This window comes from Panthera uncia, unplaced genomic scaffold, assembly GCF_023721935.1.
Source record: "Panthera uncia isolate 11264 unplaced genomic scaffold, Puncia_PCG_1.0 HiC_scaffold_798, whole genome shotgun sequence".
NCBI classification, from domain to species: Eukaryota; Metazoa; Chordata; class Mammalia; order Carnivora; family Felidae; genus Panthera; species Panthera uncia.
Window position 1 is genome coordinate 9,363 of NW_026059977.1, and position 9,646 is coordinate 19,008.

General features: G+C 35.1%; 1 pseudogene; it reads right to left on the reverse strand.

Annotated features, from left to right (window-relative positions):
• Nucleotides 1-3,715: 3,715 nt before the first annotated feature.
• LOC125918449 (40S ribosomal protein S3a-like) lies at nucleotides 3,716-4,571 on the reverse strand (annotated as a pseudogene).
• Nucleotides 4,572-9,646: the final 5,075 nt, after the last annotated feature.

Below are 9,646 nucleotides of genomic sequence, written 5' to 3' on the forward strand. Positions count from 1 at the left end.
ATGGCTAATATATTTGCCACTACATGTTCATGACAACACCACCTATTAAGCAGCTTCAGCCCTCAGGAAGCTCCTGTGTAGGTGAAACAAAGCAAACCCTTGAGCCAATCCTTCAGGTCAAAACACAGAATTCCCTTCTTTGAACATGGGCCCATACCATTCTCTCTGGTACCCACAACTTGCACCAGGAATGCAGGCTGCCGTCTTCAATGCTACCACAGAACTGGTAGTGGAGGACAATAGTTAACAGGGTACATTGATATGCCACAGAGCTCTCCTACCAAAATTCTGCAGTTTTTATCTTTACAAAGCATCCCCCGGTTGTTGTAAGTTTTTTATTAGATTCCAGAGTTCCTAAAATGTGCATCCCTAAAAACTGACAGTTTTGCCAGCTTATTCATTGCTCCTATGGCTGCTTTTGCTCTACAATGGCAGTTGGGTGCTTGCAACTCTACTATCCACAAAGACAAAAATATTCACTACCTGATTTTTCAGTGAAAATTTGCTGACCTCTATACTAGAAATCTTTATATAGAATTAACATAACAATGTTTAATGAATGCATAGATGGATGGGTTGGTAGATAAAATATTAGGTGAAAAACAAAAATATTTTACATTTATATTTTATCATGAAGTTATCAAATGTAGATATAGGTAGCTGCATGTATTTTGTTAAACTTAGAATTGTACTGTAGAAGAGAATGGTAATTCATTGACCATCTTTATAGTTGCTGTTTTTACTTATAGGTCACTATTCCATACAGACATGATGGTGGCTACTTAAAATCAAAACATGCTAATTGGAAATATACATTAGTATTAGAAAGAATTATTATATCATAAGTTGTTGTTTCCAGGTCACATTGTACATTATGTATTCTTAATCTACCCAGAAGTATCTCCTATGAGGGCAGTAGTATAGACCATATTCAGATAGTTACAGTGAGTTGATAACTTGTTTGTTGGGGAAATACCCATCTTCTTAGTATTACTGTCCATGATAATGTCCTTTCATCCTTAATCCTCCTTTTAAAGGAATAATTTTCCACTCTGCATTCTTTTGAGCATTCCAGGGCAAGATGTTGAGGTCTGCTTTTTAATCCCTTATGTTAATGTGTAAGTTGTATAGTTTTACAGAGCTGACTCACCTTCCCCAGGAGCCAATGACAGCAGAATCATTGCCCCTACCCTTCATGATGCCCATTCATTAGCCTTCCACTTCCAATCAGCTTCACAGCCTCCATCTTGATCTCCACACTCTTTAAAAACCAAGTTGCTCTATTGTAGTATTATTACTTAATGCTTTTAGTCTGAGGGCAGTGATAGGATACACAGAGTATGTATATAAGACTAAGAAAATTGAGGGAGATAAATGATTCTCAGGAACACATAAACTGCTCAGTTTTAAGTTTAATCTCTATAATTTTATTTTAACCTGATGTTATTATTGTAACCATTTTGCCCTTTTCATTTGACCCATAAGAATGCTATTTTTTAAAAAGGGTATTGGTTGGGGCACCCGGGTGGCTTAGTTAGTTAAGTGTCTGACTCTTGATTTCAACTCAGGTCATGATCTTATGGTTTGTGAGTTTGAGCCCCATGTTGGGCTCTGTGCTGGCAGAGTGGAGCCTGCTTAGGCTTCAATCTCTCTCTCTCTCAAAATAAAATAAATTAAAAAATAGAAAAATAAAAAAGGTGTGTGTGTGTGTGTAACAGAGAGAGAGAGGGAGGGAGGGAGAGAACCCTATATTCATTAAGGAAAAATTGAGACACATTAAAAATATCTCTTAAATGCTTATACTGTTTTTAATTGAGAATATTGTTACCCATAGCAACTGGAGTTTCAGCTGGTTGCCATTGAAAAGTTGTTTTGTTATGAGGGTAAATTCAGAACAAGATTGAGGCTGAGTATCCATTTCTGTTTTCCCAAATAAATTATTTAAGGGTCACAGTGTCATAGGTCCTGCTCTAAAATAAAACATAATCATGTATTTCAAAGGTATACTGTATGTTGATATTTCCTCTCTGGTAATTAATGAAGCAAAGTAGCCTTGTGAATGATACAGAATATTGTAAAATAGACAAGAATCTCAAATTCACTACTAGACTGGGAGTTCCAGAAGGGCAGAAACTTTTCTGTATTGTTTTGTTTTTCACTGTTGTATATCTGATGCCTAAAATGGTACACAATAGTCAATATGTATTTGAATAAATAAATAAATTAGTTTAGCCTTATCATTGAAATGGCAAGGGATAGTTTATACATCTATAAAATTAAATTGCATTTTTATGTACCTATCTTTTGAATATCATGAGTATGGCAATGATAGTTCAGGGGTTAGCATATGAAAAAATAATTTAGGTCTAGATAAGGTCTGAAGGATATGTGAGTTACAACTTAAGAATTTTAAAGTTTTATTATATTTAAATAAAACATTTTGGTCCCCTCAACCTTAAAACATATTTTACTTTTTTAGAACTTCATTTTGGTTATATTCTTTGCCAACTCCCAGTCTAATGCAGATAAAAATACATGAGTTATTGGGTTCCTTAAAACTGGGTTTGATAGTGGAAATGCTGACAAATCTTTATTACAGATGCCAGTGAAATGAAGTGCTTTTACCTCTAGCAAATGCTGATGTGGAGATTTAAGACTATATGAGAAATCAGTAAAGTTGCCCAGGAGAGTTTTATCATATTATTCATTGAACTCAGTATGCGGTACAGTAATTGCTTCTGGTACCATTTTTCTTTTCCTACATGAGGTTATTATTTATCCTTGTGCTGTATGAAACAGAGAAAGAGAGTCTAAAGGAGAGTCATAACTGGATGTAAACTATCTTGTGACACAATGTAGCTGGAGATAGGAATCACAACTGGAAAATGGTGTCTTACTTATCAGAATTAAATATAGGAAGAATGATATTTGACATTGTGGAGACCCATAAATATTAAAAAGATGCACTCAGACCACATTTTTTTCCAGTGATATGAAAACCTGTTTAAAATATATATCTAAATAGACTTTAATCTCACAGGGATCAACAAATTTATTTGCCCCTGACAGAAGTTTTCTTATTAGCTTATAGGTGGTGGAAATCAAGTTAATAGGTAGGATAGTTACTAGGAAAAGCTGAATTAATGAGAATTAAGTAGCATAACAATCTTTAAAATTTTTTTCTCTGCTTTTGTATTTTGTGCACATATATCCATCATGTGCCTCAAATATATTTCATTAAGCAGTAACTTAATTTTTTTCTAATGTGCAAGTGAGTTTGTGTGAAAGACATACCATAAATATTTTGGAACAAAGATTTTAAAGAGACAATGATGCCTTAATAATGCAAATGCAGTTTTTAGACACGCATATTACTACCTTAATCTGTTAGGCTTAAAATTGCTATTTTCACAAATTCTTGAGGAACTTTTATGTTAAAAATGTATTCTTTCTGGGGCCCCTGGGTGGCTCAGTCACGGAAGCGTCCGACTCTTGGATTCAGCTCAGGTAATGATCTTACCGTTCATGAGCTGGAGCCCTCCATCAGACTGTGTGCTGACAGTGCGGAGTCTGCTTGGGATTCTTTTTCCTTCTATCTCTCTCTCTGCCCCAGCTGCACTCTCTTTCTCTCAACAAAAATAAAGAAACTTAGAATAATTAAAAAATGTGTTCTTACTTGGAAAGGAGGTCATTCGTGATGAATGAATTTTTTGGATTACATATTTACTACTTTTTTTTACACAAATAAGATTTTTTATTTGTCACCATTAAATGTCTGAATTGTAAAAGATTCTTGGACTGGTGGCTCATATCCATCAGCTCTTTCAACTTTAGCACCGGTCTCATCCCCAGTAGCTTTTCCAGAACTACTACCTTCAGCATGAAGCCCCATGAGCTTTCTCAATTCAAACGGGCTTCTTCAGCATTTTTACTTTTCTAATGAAGACATCATGAAGTGGATAAATAGACTGACAAGCCTTCTCTATGTCTTTTCTGATGCTGTCTGGAATCAATTTATTGACAACTTCTTTCAAGCCATTTGTCTGCACCTCTTGGGTCATAATTTTCATCATCTCTTTCCAAATTTGGTGGATCTGTTGGTGCTGAGCATAAGAGGTCTTCCGAATCTGATTGTTGCATTTTTTAGTAAAGCTGACACAAAAGAGAGGAAGCAAATACCCATCGGTAGCCTTGACATCAACGTGAGCTTTAATCATGGTCTGCTGTTTTTTGACCGTGGAGCACATTTTGTCCCCGGGTAAGATCCATGCCATGGAAATTAGGCAGTTTTTGCCCTGAACATCTTCAGTAATTAGCTTGAATTTCCTAAATGCAATTTCATTATTCTGCAGATTAGCAAGGCTTACTTCAAACACATGACCCTTAAGGCCATCAGATGCGATTTTGGTTCCTTGAGTTCTCGTGACTAGTGTTTTTCCAGTATTTCTTATATTAGACATTGCTGGTGCTTTTACATCATATCAATCTTTCTTTGAAAATGGATCAACCACTTTCTTCTTGGCTCCCTTTTTGCCGCCATTCGTAAGGAGCTTGTTCTTGCCTACTGCCATGGTGCTGCTCAGGGAGCGAAAAGGGGTATATTTACTACTTTTCTGCAATGTTGTTTTGATTGCATTGTTCAATTAGTAAATGTATTACCATTTTGCATGCATTACATTAACCTAGCGGCTAATCTCAGTGATGGAAAAAATAATAAAGTCATACAATATATATTAAGTTATCTAATGAGCTATGTGCAAATTATGCATTCAAATGGAGTTTGGAAATTATCATTAGAAGTCATTTAATATAGAAAGTATACTGTGGAGGCAAATATTCCAATAATCTGACTCTCTAGTTTGTATGCTGGGTATTGATCTTGGCAAAAGCACTCTTGCCATCAGTTTCTTCATTTGTAAAATAGAAATAATAATATTATGGACTTATGGCTATAATGAGAAATAAATAAGTTTATCCAAGGGAAGCACCCAGAACAGTGTCTGGTACAAAGTATAGGTGCTGGAAAATATTAGATAGTTCTATTATTTAGTGTATAGATCTTAACAAATCATCAATATTTTGAGAGTTTTAAATTAAAAAAAAACATTTATTTATAAATCAAAAACTGAATGAAATCAAAATATTAATTCAATAGATTTAATGTATTGTACCCACATGCTTCTTTTGATTCACATTCTACCAGTCCCAAATTCTCAGGCAGTCCCATTTTCTGCAGAGGAATATGGTATGTTCTTGTCAAATCTCTAACCTTCTGCCCATGGGTTAGGAAACTGAGGATTTGTTACCACCATACCTGAAACTCATAGGAGAATTTCCCTGTCTTATAATTTTTTCTTTCAAGTTCAGTTTCCTTTGGCTTTGACAGTTGACCAGAGCAATCCATTTACATTCTGTTCAGTATGGAAGTCATTTTACTTGTTTTCTGCTATGTACCCGATGATGTTTGGTCTTTTTGATGCAAATTTAAGTAATTATCATGCCATATAAGTTGCTTAACTCTAGTTCAGAAGATAAATGTGTATATATGTGTATGTGTGTATATATGTGTATATGTATATAATATAATATATATGTATATATATATATATATTATATACATATATATTATATTATATATTCATTCCAAGGTAAAAGGGGCATTTAAATTGTCATCCATGGAAATGTTTTATCTAACTTAGAAGACTAGCATGCCTCTAAGAGTAGAGAGGAGGGGTGCCTGGGTAACTCAGTCGGTTGAGTGTCCAACTTCAGCTCAGGTCATGATCTCACGGTTCATGAGTTTGAGCCCCGCATTGGGCTCTGTGCTGACAGCTCAGAGCCTGGAGCCTGCTTCGGATTCTGTGTCCCACCCCCTCTCCTCTGCCCCACCCCTGCTTGTGCTCTGTCTCTCTCTGTCTTTCTAAAATGAATAAACAAAAAAAAAATTAAAAAAAGAAGAGTAGAGAGGAAAAATGGGTATAATAGTCACAGGGGTGGAAGAAGACTGTATTTGTCACATTTGTAGTATTCTCTGTGCCCCTGGAGAATAAATTTTATATGTGATCACATAGTACTAAAAATTAGGATCCTTACTGTCCTTTACCTCATGGCAAGCCTAAATATCTAGCTTTGATTTTAGTTACAAATTAATTTCTGTTTCCTATGTGTTTGATCTAATTCCATTTCAAACTCCAGTACATGTAGATTTTCTACAAATGCTCTTATGGTGTAGAAAGCAACATAAAATAATGGGGAAAGTATGTATTTTGGAATTTAGAAAACCTGAGTTCTTAGCTGAGTCCCTTCTTAGCTTTTATCTCTTAGCTATGTGACCTCTCTGAAAAATGACTATTAATAAAATAAGCTAGTAAAATAGTCCTAATACAATAGTTCTACTAGTAATTAAAATACCCTAACTAGTAAAATAGTCTACATATTAAAATAGTTCTAATAAAACTCCATTGAAGTATATGAAAAGATGTTCAATATCATATGTCCTTAGGGAATTTTGAATTAAAGCAGCAGTGAAAAACCAATACATACCTATTAGAATGGCCAAAAGCCAGAGCACTCGATATTGAAGAAATGGGCAAAAGATATGAAAAGACATTTCCAGAAAGAAGATATCCAGATGACTAACAGACACATGAAAAAATGCTCAACATCACTCATTGTCGGGAAAATACAAATCAAAACCACAATGAGATACCACCTCACACCTATCAGAATGGCTAAAATGAACAACTCAGGCAACGTTAGAAGTTGGCGAGGATGAGAAGAAAGAGGAACCCTTTTGAACTATTGGTGGGAATGCAAACTGGTGCAGCCACTCTGGTAAACAGTTTGGAGTTTCCTTAAAAAATTAAAAATAGAACTACCCAATGGCCCAGCAACTGCACTTAGTAGGTATTTATCCAAAGATACAGGAGTGCTGATTCGAACTGGCACATGCACCCCGATGTTTACAGCAGCACTGTTGACAATAGCCAAAGTATGGATAGAACCCAAATGTCCATCAACTGATAAATATAATGGAATATCACTCGGCAATCAAAAAGAATGAAATCTTGCCATTTGCAACAACGTGGGTGGAACTAGAGTATATCATGCTAAGCTAAATAGGTCAGAAAAAGATAAATATCATATGATTTCACACATGTGGAATTTAAGAAACAAAACAGAAGAACATAGGGGAAGGGAAGCAAAAAAAGATAAAAACAGAGAAGAAGACAAACCTTAAGATTCTCTTAAATACACAGAACAAACTGAGGGTTGCTGGCAGGGTGTTGGGTGGGGAAATGGGCTAAAAGGGCAAGGGGCATTAAGGAGGACCTTGTTGGGATGAGCACTGGGTGTTATATGTAAATGATGAATCACTAAAATCTATTCCTGAAATCATTATTACACTATATGTTAACTAACTTGGATTTTCATTAAAAATAAATAAGTAAATGAATGTTGTATTTTATGCTCAGTAGCTTGCCTTTATAATTTTAATGGTGTCTTTCACAAAGCAAAAAAAAATGTAATTGTTATAAAGTCCAATTTTCACTTTTTTTCTTCTATGATTGTGCATTTTTCGTCAGGTCTAAAGATTTTCTCTTATGCTTTTTAAAATAATTGTTTTTAATGTTTATTCATTTTTGAGAGAGATAGAGCATGAGAGGGGAAGGGCCAGAGAGAGAAGGAGACACAGAATCTGAAGCAGACTCCAGGCTCCAGGCTCTGAGCTGTCAGCACAGAGCCAGATGTGGGGCTCAAACTCATAGACTGCGAGATCATGACCTGAGCCAAGTTGGATGCTTAACTGACTGAGCCTCCCAGGCGCCACTCTCCTATGCTTTTATTTTCTAAAAGTTTAATGGCTTTTATATTTAAATATTCAAAATTTTATTTATAGTGGATATATATATATAGAGAGAGAGAGAGAGAGAGAGAGCGCGTGCTGAAGGAGAAGCAGTGTTATCAAGATGTGGGTCCAATAAAGCAAAAAGTTGAAGGGAATTCCAAAAATTAGTTACAAATGTGGAACAATGTGCTGATCTCTAAACAAGAGTTCTTTAGCACAGAGTTCAGTGTGTAGGAGTGTCAGAAGGACAGCACACTGGTCAGGTTGGAGTGTGTATGAAATAGTACAGGGATAAGCCAGGTCAACAGTGATGGGAAGAAAAATGGAATTAGTCTTGTTTCTGAGATGAGTGTGGACAAGAGGACACATTACTATCATATCTAAAATGTCCTTAGGTGTGATGACCCTCATGGGATGAGTATTGTTCTCCCAGGGTTGGGAGGAGGGTGGTCATCTTTCTAGATGGACTGGCATGGCAGCCTTTTAAGTTTTTCCACTTTGCAGTGTCTTTTTCTGAGAGCACCTTCCAGAGGCTTTACCCATAGTCAAATAGAAATAAGTAGTACTGCCAACTGCACTCTGGATACCAGATATCTGGATACAGATACATGTTCCACCTTCCCCCACGAAAGTATGCTAATGCACGGATTCTCTTAGTACTTAATTAAACATGTGAATTTTTAACAGGGCCTGTTATTCAGAGCCTTACAGGACTTGGCTCCTCATTCTTTCTACATTTCTGACCTTGTTCAACTAATTCCCTCACTTACTGGATGTGATTCCTGTCACACTGATGGCTGTAGTCCTCTTTCTGGAACACTCCAGTGTCATATTGGCCTTAAGGCTTTTACTTGCTGTATCCTTGACCTGAAGTTCTCTTCTGTCAGATTTTCAAATGACTAGATTCTTTTTCATCTTTTAGTTTCTACTTCATCTCTCATCTCCTCATCAAAGACTTCCAGACATATTTCTCAATTTTGTCTTGTTTTCTCTTATCTTGCCAAGTACCTTGAGGTTGTTCTGTATCCTATTCCCCTATTTTATGTTTTTATGCCATTTATCAGTATCAGAAATTATGTGTTCTACTTGTTTAGGCATTTATTATTTATTTCCTCATATATATCATGAACTTTATGACTCAGAAATTTCTCTTTCATATAGAGGAGGGCTGGCTCATAGTAGACACGTCATAAAATATTGTTGGATGAATGTATAAACACTTGACAAGTGTTTCTTTTTCTATATTCCAAAGTAAGCTACTATTTCTTTTTCTATAAATAAATATAGTGGTTATGATTTTCATGGTTGTTTGGACAAACTGTGGTAATATTTAAAAGTCCATACTACAGTTTTTAACACATAGTAGGCAATTAGGCAGTAGTTTTTTTTTTTTTCATTTTTCCATCAATATATCCCACTGAAATAGCACAGTAGATATTGACTAAATGATATAATTCAAACTGGGGTATTGTAATCATGTGAAATTATATCTTACGTATTACATATTTTATGGCATATATCGCATTATATACTATCCCTTATATATGACATAAGATACATGATATGGGATATGTGACATATTATATTTTTATTAGATAGTAATGATGAAATTATTATAGTTAAATATTCTCCTTTGAAGCACAAATATTCCAAAAGTAATCTGCCTTCTTAGGTTTTCAAACTATGTTAATTACAATTAGGAAAAAATAAAATTGTCTGTATTTCTAAATTAATGTGAAATATTCTATCTTCTAAGGAAAGCTTTAATTCTGATAGTTTCATGATTAACTATTATTT